General features: G+C 42.8%; 1 long non-coding RNA gene across 1 annotated transcript in view; it reads right to left on the bottom strand.

Annotated features, from left to right (window-relative positions):
• Nucleotides 1-229: 229 nt before the first annotated feature.
• LOC138258747 (uncharacterized) overlaps nucleotides 230-18,158 on the bottom strand; it is an 87,907-nt gene continuing 69,978 nt past the window's right edge. The window contains exon 3 of the long non-coding RNA XR_011198545.1: nucleotides 230-264. This is a non-coding gene — a long non-coding RNA (uncharacterized lncRNA). The remainder of the gene's footprint in view (nucleotides 265-18,158) is intronic.

Below are 18,158 nucleotides of genomic sequence, written 5' to 3'. Positions count from 1 at the left end.
TTAATGAGGACGCTAAATAACATCAGATTAGGATTAGCATGTTGGGCTTCATGCAAAACATTTTAGTCAACACAAATTTGGAAAAATATCTAACTATGGCTCTGTCAAAGTAGCAGTTGGTACTTAGAAACAAAAGCAAATAGACATGGCAAACAACATCATAGTCAATATTCATATCCTCAGTTTGGATTAGCAAGCTGTGACAGTCTTCATCCTCAGGACATCAGTCTGGTCAACAAGGTACCAGGATTCAGCATCAAAGTTCTGAAAAGGAAAAGTCTTTTAAGCATAAAGTTAAGCACGTCTCTTCTCAAGACAGAAAAATGGGCAAAAATGAAGTGTCTCCTCCCAGTGAAGTCCCGCTAAGTTAGATTCCCTAAAACTACTTCCCAAGCCCCTATTGATCAAGGGATCGCGTGTTCACACTTTTTCCAATAAATTACAATTTCAAATCTACATTTCTAATAGTACACAGTTCACATGTCGATGATTGGCTCCTTTTGTCCTGTTCTCATCCATCCGGCTCGTCAGGTAACAATATTGTTGCAGCTTATACTGCAGTCAGTGTCTTCATTGTATTCTCCTGAGAAAGTGAGTCTCACACGCATTACATAAAACAATGTTGCATTAGCAAGGACAGCATCTTCTAATAAGCAGTTCTCTTGAGAAAGACTTTTAGCGATGAGCACATGGACAGTACAGTGGAAAATCACAATTTAATTCTCTAAACAGACATTTTATTAAACCCTCAGAAATGCAGCTTGACATGAGGCAGTGCGACTAGACCAAGACCTCCGCTAAGTTAAAGCCTGCAATTAATAAAGCTAATACATAACCCTCAATATGACATATGACTACAGTAATCAAACAAAAGCTCAACATTTCATGTTTATAAGCCATTAATAAGTGCACTTCGTGAACATTGGCGGCCACTCACGTGTTCATACTTTCAAATGCGTGCATTATTTTTCTCTTAGTTAATACAATTTCAATGCAAATCCAACACTCAATATACATGATTATTCATTGTTAAAATGAGTGTTAACAGTGGAAATTACCCACCTACAGCAAAACGGGAGACCACATTGAAAATGTATTTGTTTGTCAATGTCCATTCTCACTGCAATCACGGAAAAATAGCACTACAAGGCACTAACACTCGTGATAGAGATCAAATTCCACGAATACTTTAGTGGCATAGAAGTTAGCATATGCAAACGTTTCTTTAAAAGTCTAACAGAGAAATTAACAAGGAAATGTAAAATGTGCACGTTTAAATTATGCTGGGCAATGTGATTGCCATTCCTGTTTTGACATCACATTTATCATGAAGACATTGTGCTTTTATATTTGAGTGAATTACTAATATGAATGAATGTTCAAAATATTGTCTTTAAAGACGAAATATTAGAAATATAATATATTATGAGTATTAAATGAATATGAATTAATCATACTTATTTTCAATTAGATGAATTTTACAGAGGCAGAGCCTCACTCATCCTTCTCGACCTCTCTGCTGCGTTGGACACCGTCACCCACTCCACTCTCTGCCCCAGACTACACGACGTTGGCATCCAAGATAAAGCACTGGATTGGATCATGTCTTTTCTCATCGAAAAACACAGCGTGTCAGAATACTGCCTTCCACATCAAAACCCAAAGACACATGTTGGGGAGTGCCCCAAGGATCATCACTTAGCCCAACACTTTTCAACATCTCAATGGCCCCGCTAGCCAAGATCATCAAACTACATGGGCTAAACATAGTCTTCTATGCTGACGATACCCAACTGATCCTCTCCCTGTCCGATGACCCTGCAAAGGCCAAGAGAAATTTCCACAACAGGATGCGAGCCATCTCATTGTCATGATTCCACACCCTCCAACTCCTTTGAAAGATATTCAAGTGGATCCCCTCCGACACGAGGAAGACAGTCACCCACGCACTCGCCACTATCAACCTGGACTACGGCAATGCACTCTATACCAGCATCACCAGAAAACTACAATCAAGACTACAAAGAATCCAGAATGCAGCAGCCAGACTCTGGACATCTCCCGACACAGCCACATCTCCTCCTACCTCAGAGACCTACACTGGCTCCCAGTCAACAAGCGCATCACATACAAACTCCTGATCCACGCCTACAGGGCACTACATAACAAAGGTCCGACATACCTCAACCACCGCCTCACCTTCTATGTACCCAGCAGACATCTCCGCTCTTCCCAGATCACCCTCGCATTCGTTCTCAAGATCCATAAAAGCACAGCAGGAGGAAGATCCTTCTCCTACCTCACAGCGCAGACATGGAACACGCTACCTCTCAAACTCAGACAGACCTCATCACTGAAGCATTTCAGAAAGGGCCTCAAGACCTGGCTCTTCGATTGGCACGCCCTCAAACAGCACCTTGAGACCCTACGGGTGATTAGCCGCGCTTTAAAAATCACTGATTAATTGATGTTAATGTGAGTTACATGTGTGCAGAAAAATACATATTTAAATAGTTTTAAGATGTCATAAATAACATTTGCAATAAAATAATTTGTTTTACATATGTGATTCAATTGTAAGGGGCGCAATAGGATTTATGGGCCAGATGTTTCAAGCTCCCCAGGCATTTCTTAAATAGCAAATTTTAAGAAATCGCTATTTAAGGAATGCAAAATGGGATGTATGAAAATTGCAAGTCGGTAATAGCGATTTCTTAAAATTTGCAATTGCTATTACCGAATCGTAATTAGGGATTGGGATTCCATTCATCTCTATGGGCCTAGGTGCAAATGGTTTTGCATTACCTAATTTGCGAATTCCAGGTAGGAATTCACAAATTAGGTAATGCAAACACCAAGGTGCTGGGGGCCCAAGGCCCCTTTTGATGCACCCCAAAAAAATATTTGCAGACATGTAAAGCGGACACGTAAAGCGCACACATGCCCTAGGCCCATAGGTGCAAATGGTTTTGCATTACCTAATTTGCGAATTCCAATTAGGAATTCACAAATTAGGTAATGCAAACCCCAGGGTGCTGGGGGCCCAAGCCCCCTTTGATGCACCCCAAAAAAATATTCGCGGACACGTAAAGTGCACATGTCATTTTTGAAAATGCTTTTATAAAAATGAATGCATTTTTAAAAATTGCTCATGCTTACCACCAAATTGGATTTGCATTTCCTAAATGCCTAATTCGCATTTAGGAAATGCTTGATACATGTGCTTTGGAAATCGCAAATAGGAATTCCCTATTTGTGACTTCCTATTTAGAGAATCGCAATTTGCGATTCTCTAAATGGAGTCGCAATTTTAAGGAATCGCTATTTTTACAATTCCTTAAAATTGCACAGCAAATGCCTTTCATACACCTTGAAAGGCATTTTTGCATTCGCAAACGGCTGAATTTTGCGATTCACACTGTTTGCGAATGCAAAATAGCTTGATACATCTGGCCTCATATGTATTAATTGTAATAATGTGCATTTAGGCTTTCTTAGCTTGGCTAGGCCAGAGAGTTTCATTCTTAGAGCAGTAAAGGAAAACGACTTGCTTATTCTGTTCCCTCTCACCTGAATTATTTCCTTAGGTTCCTGATGTGGTATTGAATGTCCTATTGTATTGAAGGCCAAGAAAATGTTTCAATGCTAATTATGTAACAATGTTTGTTCTAGCTGTCGAACAAGACTGGGAACTCATAATTCCCATGTGAGAAAGGCTTAGCTTATTTTGTGTGTGGTGTGACGGAATTCTGAAGTAACAAACAATTAGAAAATGTAGTATTTTGGTGGAACTGTACGAAATAATCAAAATGACAACACGCTTTTGCCGAGAAAATCCGGAATAGTCACAAACTTGATGGTGCTATCGACAACCATTGGACAACGCAAGTTGTGCGTAAGATGAGCCCACCTGAAGGACCAATTAAAAGGACCAAGGCTATTTCTAGTTAGTGAAAGACTTTGAAATTGGAGTTAGTTTTTAGTTTGTCTGTTAGTCTGTCCAGAACTCTGTCAGAGTCAGTCTACTCCTGCCTTAAGTCTGCTGCTATTGCCCATGCCTTCTCAAAGTCTTCTGATGAGTTTCCTCTTAGTCTTAATTGCCCGATTTGCTAATGCTGTTCAGTACTAATACGCCCAACTAATTCAGAACTTCTGATCTGTCCTATGTGCAGCCCTTGTTCTGCACTGCCCTGACGCTGCAATCTATTAATGTCAGAAGAAGGTGAATGCTCATCTCATGAATTATCATAACTGCTGTTCCATGAGGAGAAATATAACTAAATGTGGTTTCTTGTATCCTTTTCAGCATTGGTACTTGCACCAGCATATTTGTTAGTGAGTTGCCCTAATTAGATGATGTCTCCAAATTATTTTTGTCTTTCTTTTGGGTTTGCCCACATGTGTTAGCATGTTCCCACAAACGAAAGTCCCAATTTATATTAGAGATAAAGATGGCTAAGCTCCACAATTGACTGCTAAAATTGTATTTTGATATGCTTTGAAATCTGAAATTAATGTGCATATTGTGGTTTTGCTGATCTAAGTCATTCTTTTGGAGTGTTTAACAGTGTTGATGTTTAGTAAGCTAAATCTCTTTTGACGTCTTGGTCAACCAATGGTTTTCAAGTATGTTTCTAACTTAATTTTGCTCACCATATAGGTGACATTGATTTTGGGATTGTAATAAAGCTTTAAAACTTTATTTGGTTTGAAGTTTAATTAGTGTTTACTTTCTTAATGCTGTCTAGGACTGTTGATGGTCTTATGTCATTGATTTGTGATTGAATGAATCTGACTACTACACTCTTCGCCAAGTCCAAAGATCTAGTTGACCTGTAGTGTGGTAATAGTGATGATGTCTTGCCAGCACGCTTGTGGTTTTTGAACCCGAGGAGGGAAGAAGACCTCTGCGAGCACACCAGCAGGTTTTGGTTGCAGAGTTATGGTTTGTCTTGTGAGGAGGTGAGTCAGAATTTGCTCAGATTGTGTGTTGTTCTTGGTGTAGTGTGGGGGTTGATGAAATTCCAGAATTGTATTACAAGTGTACGGTATATGCTTTGAATAGGGTTTGCACTTGTAATGCTTTTGGATAAATCACGGTGAAGTGTGATGTATGAAGTGAGTAGGTAATTGAGTAGGGAGTTTGCATACTCCAAGCAATACAATGGAGAGTTGATGTACTCCAAGTAAATGTTGCACTTCGTGCTCAAAAATTGCCCAAAGTATGGTACAAGTGTATGGAGACACTTCGTTAATTTATTGCCTGCAGTGAGGTGTTGGTCGATTGAGCACTTTCGCCAATGCCAGTAGATTTCCCTTGAGTGTGTGAGTTGTTCGAGACTTAGCCCAGGAGACCACCCTTGACACCATACTTGAAGCAATACAAGCATCCGAGAAGCCCTGGAATTGAAGATCGACACATTAACCCTGGACCTAACCCTTCTCAGAGATGACCACCGCCGACTGAAGGACAGAGTTGTGACGAATGAAAAATCCCTCGAGCAACTTGCCCCGAACTGTCAAAAGACAACAAAACAAATGTCAGAACTAACATCACAAATTAAAAATTTAGAGACTCGAGCAGAAGATGCAGAAAATAGAGCTCGCAGAGGCAATCTGAAACTTCCAGAAAGAGCGGAACAGGGAGCAAAAAATATGGAAACTTTCTTTGAACGTGCCCACAGAGTGCCGGCGAGACCCCTGCCTCCGGAGACGAAGCCGCAACCAATAATTGCTAAGCTGCTAAACTTCAAAGATAAAGATCACATCCTCACCCAGGCAAGGCTGAAGGGGGAGTTTAAAATGGGAGACCAAAATATAATGATATTTCTGGATTTCACCAAAGACACATAGAAGCAAAGGGAGTCTTTTATTGAAGCAAAGAAAAAACTTCGAGAGCGGGGAATCCAATATGCCATGCTGTTCCCAGCTAAACTAAGAGTAGCCACTAATAATGAAGTTCTTTTCTTCATGACCCTGCAACGGTTGTGGGATTGGCTGGACACAATGGATCCTGTCCCAGTTGAGACCACAGAAAACACAAATCGATCGTGGACCAGGGTGCAAAGAAGGATCGGGAAACTGACCACGACTGCAGCGCTGCCTCGAAAACATGCTCTACAGGAAATGCGGGAAGCAGTGAACATCGCGGCATCTCTGCATGGAAGAGGCCCTCTCAGACCACAAATTCACATCTGGAAGCTCATCCCTCTCATCTCATGACGCCTCAGACATCCTGCCGAAAGTGACTCCGGGGACCTCTGATGAAATTCTATAATGGGCACCAACTGTAAATACCAACACCGACCCTCTATGGACGGGGAGACTGAGTGAATCCACACGGACGCAATAGAGGGCAAGTGGTAACCCTTGATCTTATGCCATTGATCAGATGGAAGACATACTGAACTTGCAAAGTGTACTAAGATGGCATCACAAGCATTACCTTGTTACTATATGTCCCACCTCGAATACGCATTAGAACTGGCTACACCATGGCTGGGACACAGAGAATTAATCTGCACTACTGGGTGGTGGGGGTACGCCGGCGGGCCTGCTCCTGGTCTTTCGCATCTCATCCCAAGTACAATGTTAACAAAGTTATTGAATGTTTGGATGGGGATAGTTTTGATGCCGGCCCTGGGGGGAGGGAGTTGGGAAGTTGGGGAAACTGTTTTGGTTCTTACTGTTCTGATAACTATAGACATATCGGCTCCTCAACACTCATCAATATATAAGGGTACATCCTCACTGGTTTGCGGATCCAGGATACGGGGAAGAGCAGATAGTTATACCTTGCCTGACAACAAATTATGGTCTGCCCCCTGACCTACAAATGTCTACTCTGGAATGTCAGGGGATTGAACAGCATGAATAAAAGATATAAAGTTTACAGCCAACTTAAAAGAAGAGGGGTACATACAGCTGTTATATAGGAAACACATTTAACAGGTCAGAAGGTTAAGGCTATCGCCAAAAGATGGCGCGGTCAAGTCTACGCCACAACCTACTCAGCATACGCCACGTGGGTCCTCGTCTGGATTCCACCGGGAGTCCCATTCCACAAACAGAAGGAAGTTATAGATAAAGAGGGCCACTTTGTCCTGGTATCTGGGAGATTAGAGGGTAGAAACATTACACTGGGGGGAATCTACACACCAAATAAGGAACAAGGCGCCTTCCTGACATCGCTGTCACACACAATGGGATCACACCTCAATCAGACAACCATCATAGGCGGCGATTTTAATTGTATTGCTGATGGGACAGAGCTTGACAGGTCCCATCCTCTGCTACAACACTCCCCCACACATAGGTTGGCCAAGACGTTCATTAACTGGCAACAACACTGGGGCTTCACAGACGGTTGGAGACACCTACACCCCACGGAGCGGGACTACTCCTTTTACTCTCATTTACATGACCTACATGTCCGTTTAGACCTCTTTTTAGCATCCCCTGAAGTCAGTAGCACAGTAATAGCAGCAGAATACCTATGCTGAATGGCCTCAGACCATAATCCTTTATTGCTAATGCTGGCCTGGAGAAGGGACCTCCCTTGTATACCGGATTGGTGACTCAAAGTGGAGTCACTTGAAGATAGCACCTTCCAACAATCAATTAAAGACAAAATCCAAGATTATTTTGCACACGACTGCGAAACCGCATCATCCCACACGCTGGAATGGGAGGTCTTTAAAATGGTCATTAGGGGCCAGTGCATGGCAGAGGTAGTGGGGATCAGGAAGACATTAGAGACAGAAATTGATGAAAGTGAGGGGGAGCTTAGAAAGTTGGAACAAAGGGGGCCTGGTTCCCTGGACGTGGCCCCTCTGCTTGCAGAGACCAGGGAAAAAGTTGCACTGGCGATTGAAAAATTAAGATGCTATGACTATAAAGAATATATAACTAGGCAGCATACAGAAGGGGATAGAGCTGGAACACTACTGGCCTGGCTCTCCGCCCCGCCACGGCAGCACTCCCTGGTGATGGAAATTCAGGATCAGGCGGGGAAGCAGCTTTTCCGACAGGGGGCAATAAATGATAGATTTGCAAGCTATTATTTCCTGTTATATGCCCGCTGAAGGAGGCTATACCCTCTGCCCACTTGCAGGACCTGGATGACCTTCGCTTCCTGGGACTGGGGGAGGCGGCTCTGCAAGCTCTGGAGGAACCGATTTCCTCCACGGATATGGCCAGGCCCGTTGGAGCGATGGCTCAAGGGAAAGTACCTGGCACAGATGGACTCCCCTCAGAGTTTTATATTACATACATAGACCTACTGGCACCTCAACTTGGTGCACTCTACTCAGAGGCGCTACAAAGCGGAGTACTGCCCCATACACTAATGAAGCCATAGTGATATCCCACTTAAAACTCGATGTGCACTCCTACCGTCCTTTGTCCATGCTAAATATGGACTATAAAATACTCAGCCACATCCTGGCCACATGACTTCTGCCTTATATGCCAACACTGATTCACCCAGGCCAAACAGGGTTTATCCTTCGCCGTAGCACTGCTACCAATATCAGACGATTGGTCTCGATTTTACAGTCTAAGTTCCTGAATCTGCATAGGGCAGCGATCGTAGCAGTAGACATTGAAAAAGCCTTCAATAGTCTTCGATGGAATTTCCTAGAACATGTAATGGTGCGGATGGGTTTGGGCTAGGGTTTCATTAAATGGACAAACCTGCTATACACAAAACCCACAATGCGTGTCCGCACAGGCCACATAATATCGGAGCCATATGTGGTCGGCAGGGGCACCAGACAAGGCTGCCCTCTGTCACCACTGTTATTTGCCATAGCTATGGAACCATTGGCGCAGGCGGCGAGAACAGGCGCCTACTACAAGAGGTTAAACATTGGGGAACATACTCACCAAATCGCGCTATACACAGATGACATGATACTCTTTTTAGATGATGCAGGAAGGGAACTACCGGGAGCGATGGCTCTCCTCGAGAAGTTTGGAGAAATGTCTGGACTAAGGATCAACTGGCAGAAGTCTCACATTTTCCCCCTGGAGGAGGGGACAGCGAGGGTGGGAAATACACAAGGGATTGAATGGACCTCGGCCACCTTCCGATAGCTGAGAGTGAACATATACCACAAACCTGAAGACCTGCTAGAGGGGAATGTGGGCTGGGCGACCCGGAGATTACGCACTGATGTCCTGTTTTGGAAAACGCTCCCATTGTTGGTGGCAGGGAGAATAGCGCTTATAAAAATGGTTGCCCTACCTCGATTGATGTACTATTTCTTGATTCTGCCATTGCTCGTCCCTCGTTCAGTATTTTGGGACATCAATTCCATCCTGACTGGTTTTGTTTGGGGAGCGGGCAGACACAGATTAGCACTACATAAGCTCCAAAGACCCACAGTAGAAGGGGGAATGGTAGCACCAGATGTTGAAATCTACTATATGGCATGCCAGCTACAGTGGTTAGCGAAGGCTTTCCATGCTGCACTGTCGGAATCCGCCACGAACCAAGACCTTGTAGGGATCCTACTGAACCCCATAGGGCAACACCCACTGAAATCACCAGAATTGCATGTACTGCGCAGCTGCTGGCTGCGCAGCCTACAGCGTGCAAGAATCAACTCCCCATATACACCGGACATACCACTATGCGGTCTGGCCACTCTCCCGGGTGGGCAAGATGTGTCGGGCATTACCAAACTAGCTGCACTCAGCATAGGTACAGCAATGGAGAATTGCTGTCCTTCACTGCCCTAATGGAAAAATTTGATGTCCCCCCAGGGTTATTTCTGCTACACAGATCGCTAGTAGCAATTATACAATGACATTGGAAACAAGGGATGTCCGAACCGCCCACCCTCATAGGATGTCAAGCTATCTGCACGGTTGGTGGGGAGGGGAAAGTGGTCTATACCCTTTATAAAGCCTTGCAAAATGACACTCTACTCCCTTCCGATAAACTACGAATGGTATGGCAAGAGGATATTGGGGCGCCCATAGACGAACATCAATGGGCAAGAATCACAGCACATATATACACAGTATCTAGAAATGCCCAATTCAAACTGATTCATCTCTACATATTCCACAGAGCATACCTTACTCCTCACCAGATAGCAAAGATGTTTAAAACCAGAGGTGGGGAATGCCCCCTCTGCTCTGAACCAGATGCAGAACTCGTCCATATGGAATAGAGTTGCACAGAGATTGGACACTACTGGGAAGGGGTGTTCCAAAGCATAAATGCAGTGACAGAACGAGGGCTGCTGGCCTCACCAATGGCGGTTTTACTAGGGGAATTTCCTCACCCCAAAACCAAAAAGATTACAAATAAGTATATTGACTTCGCATTAATCCTGCCCAAAAGGGAAATTACATTGCACTGGCAGGACCCAAGGGGTCCACAGCTACAAAGTTGGAAAAGCACATTAATACAATGGGCCGAAGCAGAAGGGAGGGCACTACACCAAGAAGCGGGAGGGGCTGCGGCCCCGTAGAGTCAGCAAGGACGTAGGACTGCTTGGTAGACTGCCTTAAGGAACCAAATGCAGAAACGGAATCAGTACCCAATATCTGATGAACCAGACAGCAACAAAGAACTTAACCAGCAGAACCAGCTGAATGCTGTTCGACCCTGACTCTGATCCAAGCCGATCGAGTGAGATGAAACCCTAACTGAACACTTTAGAAATCATAATGTGAGGAGCTGATACGGGGAGGGAAATGAGGAGGGATAGTTAACAGAAGATGTTGATTGTGTCAGTATATGTTGTCAATAAAAAAACTATAAAAATATTTAACAAAAAAAACTATAGACCCATCTCCCTGTTGCCAGCTTCAGATAAAGTAGTAGAGAAGTTTGCATATCGGCAGCTCTCCAACTACCTAGTCTAAAAAACTCCTTAATTTTAGCCAGTAAGGGTTCAGACCTGAATTTAGCACCAACACTGTGCTCTTGGAAGGGTCTGAAGAGTTTAAACTCACTTCAGATGCTGGCGGAAAAACAGTATTGGTCTTGCTAGACCTTTCTGCCTCTTTTGCTATGGTACCACACTCTAGACTGATTGCCCATCTTTGTGACACAGGCATCAGGGGCACAGCTCTAAAATGTTTGAGATACTTCCTTAAAGACAGATGCCAACAGGTCTGGCTGCCACCTTTCTCGTCTAGTAAGAGTAGTGTCTCAGTGGGCATGCCCCAGGGTTCGGCTTTCAGTCCAATTTCTTTTAATATCTATATGACTCCTATGTTAACAATGGTTGAGTCTTTTAGGACCAAGATAGTTTCCTTTGCTGAAGACTTCTAGCTACTCTTCTCCTGTAAGAAGGACGAGCCAATCCACAATGATGCCATCAAATCCTGCTTATCTGTGGTCTTCCAGTGGATGGGTATTATTCATCTTAAATGCAATACTGATAAGACTGAAAATCTCAGCTTTGGGCACAACTTCACTTTCAATTTATAAGCCCACTGACTGGATGTTGTTCCTCCACCCAACGCACAATGCTAGAAGTAGTAAAAACTTTGGGTGCTAAAATTGACAAACTGATTCTACAAACTCAAATTAATACCGTGGTTGGTACATGTTTCGGTCTGCTTCGAACCGCCAAAAAATATTTTCAAATTCTCTCCCTACCTTTTAGGATCACTGTCCTCCTGGCCTTGGTGATGTCCAGATTGGATTACGCCAATGTCGTTTATGCAGGACTTCCACAGTACCTGCTGCAGACATTACAAACTGTTCAGAACGCATCAGCTTTTTTTGGCTCTTCTACTACCCAGGTGAGCCATGATCTTGTGTCATTTGAGAAACTTACACTGACTTCCTTTTAAGAAAAGGATCCAGTTCAAGATATTGACCCTTATACAGTGGGCCTTGCACCATTCTGGACCTGTATATCCGTCCTCCAGGATTCAATTCTACTCCCACCTCAGAATTCTGCTATCATTCCTCAGTCACTTTGCCAAAGTGCCAAGGGTTAAACAAGCAAAATCTGGAAGCAGATTATTTTCACTCCTGGGTGCGCAAGCCTGTAGCAGTATGCTTGTTGAGTTGCGTCAAATAGACAATGAAAGGTCTTTCAGAAAGAAACTTAAAACCTTTCTTTGTACTCTTTAATGGATCCCTTTTCTCTCTCTCTTCTATTCCAGTGCCAGGACACTCCGGAGTAGCAGTGTGCTTTACAAAACTCAGCATTCATTCATTCATTGTCCCTTTGACAAACACACTATCTCTGGCCCCCGCTACCCAAAACAGAGTTGGTTTCAAACACCGTAATGGACAAAATGGTAAAAACAACTTACACAGGAAATTACTTGTTGGCAGAGTAGCTGATTGCCATAGGTTGCTAAACTCAAAGGGTTTGTATAAAGGGACCAAATCGGTATTTGAGTGACACAGGAAGATATAGTCATATTAAATCATGTGAACAGCTTGCCCAAGAATAATCAGTAAATGGAACAATTCTTCAAATACTTGCCGGTGAGAAACACTCTTGCCTCACATGAAAATAGTTCAAAACCTGCTCTGGACCTCCATTCTCTTGAACATTAACTTGCAGTGGAACTGCTTTGTAAAACGTTTGTAACATCCTTAATCCTGAATAAGCCTGATCCATTGACTGAACTGAGAACTAAGGCCCATATTTATACCTTTCTAGCGCTGCATTTGCGCCGCGTTTTGGCGCAAAAACGGCGCAAACTTACAAAAGACAATTGTATTTTGCAAGTTTGCGCCCCTTTTGCGTACAAAAAATGACGCAAATGCGTCGCTAAAAAATTATAAATATGGACCTAAGTGCGAAGCGGGTGTGGGTGAACTAGAAACCACAAGAATGGATGGAGGCCAAAATGGCCCCTTTGTCTCTTGCAATCTCGACCCGACTACTACTGATAGAGTTTAAATACTGTCAAAGTTCCAACTACTAGCCTGAACGGCTCTGGAAGATGGGCCAGGTCCCACATCTCTCACAATAGCGCTTCTGGGTATCATTGAGGAAGTGGAATGGTCCTGGTAGCAAAAGTACTCATTGTGAGTGGACTCCTATTAGCCAGACGAGACATTGCATGATTCCGGCATTTAGAAGAATCTCCCTAGTGAGGGTAGGGCTGGGTTAGATGGATTACATTGCTAAAGATATGTACCAGCAAGCAGAGCCTGTAAAAATACATTTGGAAAGAAATGAAGGCCTTGGATGCAATATTTTGCAGATATATTCCTTCGTTTATCTAATTTTGCCTGTTAGATGTTTATCTGCCATTGTAATCTGATCGGCAATACAGAAATTGTGATGCAGTCAGGCAGTATCAGGAGTACTGGGAAGCCAGAATCCTGGAGGGAATTTTGTAATCTCTGTTTAGAATAGAGAGTTGATGATATGACCCCAGATCCTTTAATACTTTGTTGTGTTTTAACAGAGTGGAGATATAGATGGCTTTGAAGAATGGAGGAAGAGCCGGGAGCACAGATGGTCTGAAAAAGTGATTGCAACTGTCAGTCGTGTTGTTTTTGTTTTTCAACTGGGCAGGCATGGAGGGATGGTGACAAACGTCATGCACCAGAGGGTCAGGTTGCAACACAGAGAACATAAAATGGCACAGCACCCTTGAATGTCGTTTTGCTGGACTATTCTATTTCGCTGCAATGAATAAAATGTGCCAATTCAGTTATGCAGAAGAATTCTATAGGGATGCTATTTCATTGGAACTTAGACCTTTGCTGAATTGCTTCTCAGGCTCACTGTGTCTGGGTAAGACAAAATATGTCACTCAGAAGGCAAATATCAGGCCCCTCAGTACACATGTCAATGTAAGTGACATTAATATGCTCTAAGCGCCAGAGGGCGTAACAAAACTGGAGGGTGCCCCCCCTTCAAAGAACAAGGCGGGGGGCCCTGTCCGGACTCACTCAGGGCAGGTGCTGTGTGGAGGGGGCCACATGGAGCTCATCTCCCGTGCCCAGCACCACTGTGGCTATGGAGGCCTTTGGTAAGCCACTGGAGGGAAAGTGATGTGAGTACACTTGTAATACAAAGAGAAATGATGTACAGTGCCAGTAGCATTTCATATAACCTCAGGAATACTTAGAGTTTAAACATTCTGTACCTTTGCTGCAATGCTGTTTTATGAACTTTGTACACAAAATGTCTTTTCAATGGGCATAGACATGCCAGGATGTGGTAATTACAATCATAATTTTGCGCAAATGTGCCAGGGACATCTTAAGGATTTTGGGGGCCCTGGGCCAAGCACATTTTGGGGGCCCCTGTTAGGAACAGTTTTGAATTTATGATCCCATTTTGGATATTTCATGCCCTCTGTGGCCAGGTCACTGACAGTTCACAGGCACACTCGTCCAAATTCTAAATGTGTTCACATGCAATATTCTGGGATAGTGGTGAAAGTGCCAATTGCCAGTTCATTAACGGGTGTCTGCTTCCTCCCAGTCCCTGGAGGTTGGAGGGACAACTGGATTGAAGCCTCCACTCTAAGGGATAAATACCAGCATTCTTGTTTAGCTTGATGCTGCAGAACTGTGCCACAGTCTCCAAATGAGTAGTGTCTGAAGCCTCAGACTAGGCACTGCCCGATTTACCATCATATCAATAAAATTAAGGCCTCTGTACCGGAGGCACAAGCATGCTGTCAGACACCCAGACTCGAATATAAAGTGTCTGCCTGGACCCGTGAAATGACGAGCATATGACTGACCTGCTAAGGGCTCAGCAGGCTTGCTAGAACAATTTTCAAAGTTGGGGCGCCGGCCTTCAACATCATCTGGCAAAAGGAAAAGTGATTGTGAAAAATCCAAGTGTTGCATAAAGAGCAAATGTAGCAAGTGAGCCCTGCATGTGCGGAAGAAGACTGGCAGAAGAGTAGAAGCGTTCTAGAAGTGCTCCTTGGAATACGTATATGGCTATTGCTCGATTTGGTAAAACACCATCATTTATAGCTATTACAATTTCTATTCCTATAGTCTCTTTACCAACAATGTCACCAGAAACTACGAATAGTCCACCAAGTCAGTTTTGATTGATTGGGAAAGAGTGGCATCTAAAATGTTTTCCACAACTGGTAATGGTCTGTTTTAAGACAAACCTGAGGAACTGTGTAATGTGAACGCGAATGCCACTGTGCTTCGAACCTTTCATCTCCATCAACACAGATTCTGGTGAAATCTCCATCAACTATTGATCCATGTGAATATGTGAAATGAATATGGTTGCCTCAATTCGGCCACTGCTTAACATACTATGCCCAGCTGGGTATTAGTTAACTTCATCTAAGAACCTTGTAATCTATTTGGATCACAGAGAAATATATTTGATTAAGCCTGAGGGGAAAGGCTAGGAAATACACTGACTGGTAGAGGAATCCTTACTTTCTTCTTTCCGTGATACTAAGAAGATGCGTAAAAACTAGAGGAGCTCACTTGCTAATGCCACCACAATTATCAGAAACAAGATGCATAATTTTATTTCAGGTGTAATGGGTATAAGTTTGTATGCATTTGTGTAGTGCAAACCTAGCCATAAAGAAGTGTAGCACTGTATGTAGGTCAAAGGAAATTATACAACCAATATGTGACTGGAGGAACAGCTGTTTGTATGAGCAAAAGTGGACTATTATTGCATTGAGATGGAGTGCTCTTTGGAGAGGTGTGTCTTCAGGTCTTTCCTAAATTACAGCAGGATTGGGGCATTCTGATTGATGCAGTGGTAGAATTCCAGATCCTAGGACCAGAGGCGGAGAAAGACTTTTAGCCCTTTTTAGCTCTTCTTTGTCTCCAGTCTGATGGCGTCATGGCTGTGAATGTGACTGCAGCCACTAGAGAACTTGTCAGACAGATTCGCATGGTGCTGGCTGTGAGGGCTTTGCAGATACTCTAGCTGGTTTTAAAGATGGAGTGGACCAGCAAGGTAAGCCAGAGGAGCTCCATCAGTGGTCATATTTCTTTAGCCTGTTGATGATGGTTGCTGCGTCATGCAGGATGCCATTAAGGGCTCTGTGTAGAGTTTGGGAGGTTGTGAAACGGAATTGTGTGAATACAAGGGCATAAAGGGATATTCTAAAGTCCCTTTCTATGGAGCAATGGTTTTAGTTTAGTAGAGAGCTGGTACCAGGCCATCTTGGGTTTATTCACAATGTATTCCTTGATGGTGAGGTTGTTGTTCATGGTGACTGCGAGTGACTTGCATTGGGTGAAAGTGGGAATCTAGATCTCTTCAGATTCATGTCCTTGAGCAATGTTCTGATTAGCTGCTGGTGGCAGTTTTTGGCGAACAGAAGGAGTTCCGTTTTGCTCTGGATATGCTCCAGGTATGTGCTGGACAAGCTGGTATCAATGAGGTGCAAGCAGTGTTTGAGGAGCTGGGTGTCTGATGCAAAGGAGACTTTCAAATATTAAATATAAATAATGGTCTAAAATATAATGTAATATGTTACAATTGCCCAGACATATTAGCAATCCACTCATCTAGACTCGCTTAAGTTTCCCTTAAAAATACTTTATGCTTAGTGTGTGCAGTTCCAGACATTTCTCCATTATGAAATCCAGAGCCTATTGGTCTAGCAAGGGCCCCAGTCCTGTAACAAAAAAGTGGCCCTTACCCCCACTTTTGGGTATGAAAATATAGCAATAATTTGGGTCCGCTGGGGCACTTACATCTCTGGGCCACAGATATCCCTGGCACGTTGGTCATGAACATCCTTGTAATGTGACTGAGTTTGATTGTAGTTGATGGCGAAGGTAAATGGACATCAAGGGCAGCATGTATCCATTTGTGATAGTTGTAAATGTGAGTTCTTGATAAACCGATGTTTGGGGACCAAACATTTTTTTTCTAAAAATTTGAATCTAGCATTTTAGGATTAAAAAAATGTCATGAAAATTGAAACCTTCTGCTTGGAGAATTGAGACTTTTTTTAAACCAACATTCAAAGTTTGCATATTAATGGTCTGTTCTTATAGATATGGGCAAGTAAACATTCTTGAAAAAATAATTGGATTTTAGAAATATGTTTAATGCTCATATTTGAAGAATAATGCCTGCTGGGTTTGAAAGGCTTAGCGCTGATGTTGTTTCCCTGGAACAATAGGTCACTTACTGCTCTGGCTTCAGTTTTCCTTGGCTTGTGTGGAGGCATTTAATTATTTTTATTGATAAAGCTTTCTAGCGTATTGCTGCTGCTGTCTGGGCCTTGAACATGTAGGATTGGTGTAACCAGTCTGCTATCTGATCCTGTAAATTTAATCTTACTTATGATTAGCATTACTGTCTCAGCTGGTCAGATTTGTTTACCATTCTGTTTACTGCCTGTAATTATGAGATTTGTATCATTTTAGATTCTCGGTCAATCAGTCATAGTACATTACTATGAATCAGAGCAAGCTGGAGAAATGATGTGAAGAAAATATGTTATACACCTTAAGACAATGCAACACTGTTTGAAATAGCATAATCAGGCGTACTAATTAAATTACATGCAACCCATCAATGAATTTATTAGGAAATTGTGCAGAAAAGTCCACTGATTTCCCAATTTCTTTAAAAAAAGATTGTTTGGACCGTTTGAGCTTTAACATCTCTTCGGAGGGCAAGAATTGGCTAGCTCATTGCAAATTTACCATAATATTTCACTAGCGCCCCTTTAGAATCACTGGATTTTTAGTCAGTTTATATCACATTGTTCTATAAAATGCACTATTTAACCAAGTTTAAAAAAAAAAAAATTCTCAGCTGGAGAAGTCCTCTAAAATGCATAACTTAACCATGTTTAAAAAAAAAAAAATCTCCTGTCCTCCAAATGCTGCTAAAGAAAGTTGGGCTTGCAGGTATTTACGCCCCACCACTTTTCAAGATTACAGTCTACCTCTACCTGAATCAAGTAAATAGCTGACATGGTCAGAAAAAAATAAAAAACAAGCATGCTGTCGGCTGGTTGTTTACTAAGTAATTAAGGGGAGATGTTGTATAGGATCCTCCCCAGGCACACAAACGCTTAGGGATCAGAAAATAACACAACTGAAAGTTGAAAAGATACAATGCTCATGGATTACATTCAAATGGACAGTTCTTATTGAACACAGTACATAAAACAAATGAGCAAATTCTGCTTTGAAGAAGAGGATTCCTACAGGGGTGAGTTCTGCTTTGTCATCTGAACAAATA

This window comes from Pleurodeles waltl, chromosome 9 (assembly GCF_031143425.1).
Source record: "Pleurodeles waltl isolate 20211129_DDA chromosome 9, aPleWal1.hap1.20221129, whole genome shotgun sequence".
In the NCBI taxonomy this organism is placed as follows: Eukaryota; Metazoa; Chordata; class Amphibia; order Caudata; family Salamandridae; genus Pleurodeles; species Pleurodeles waltl.
The sequence above is the reverse complement of the archived record's forward strand: the minus strand, read 5'-3'. Positions and strand labels throughout refer to the sequence as shown.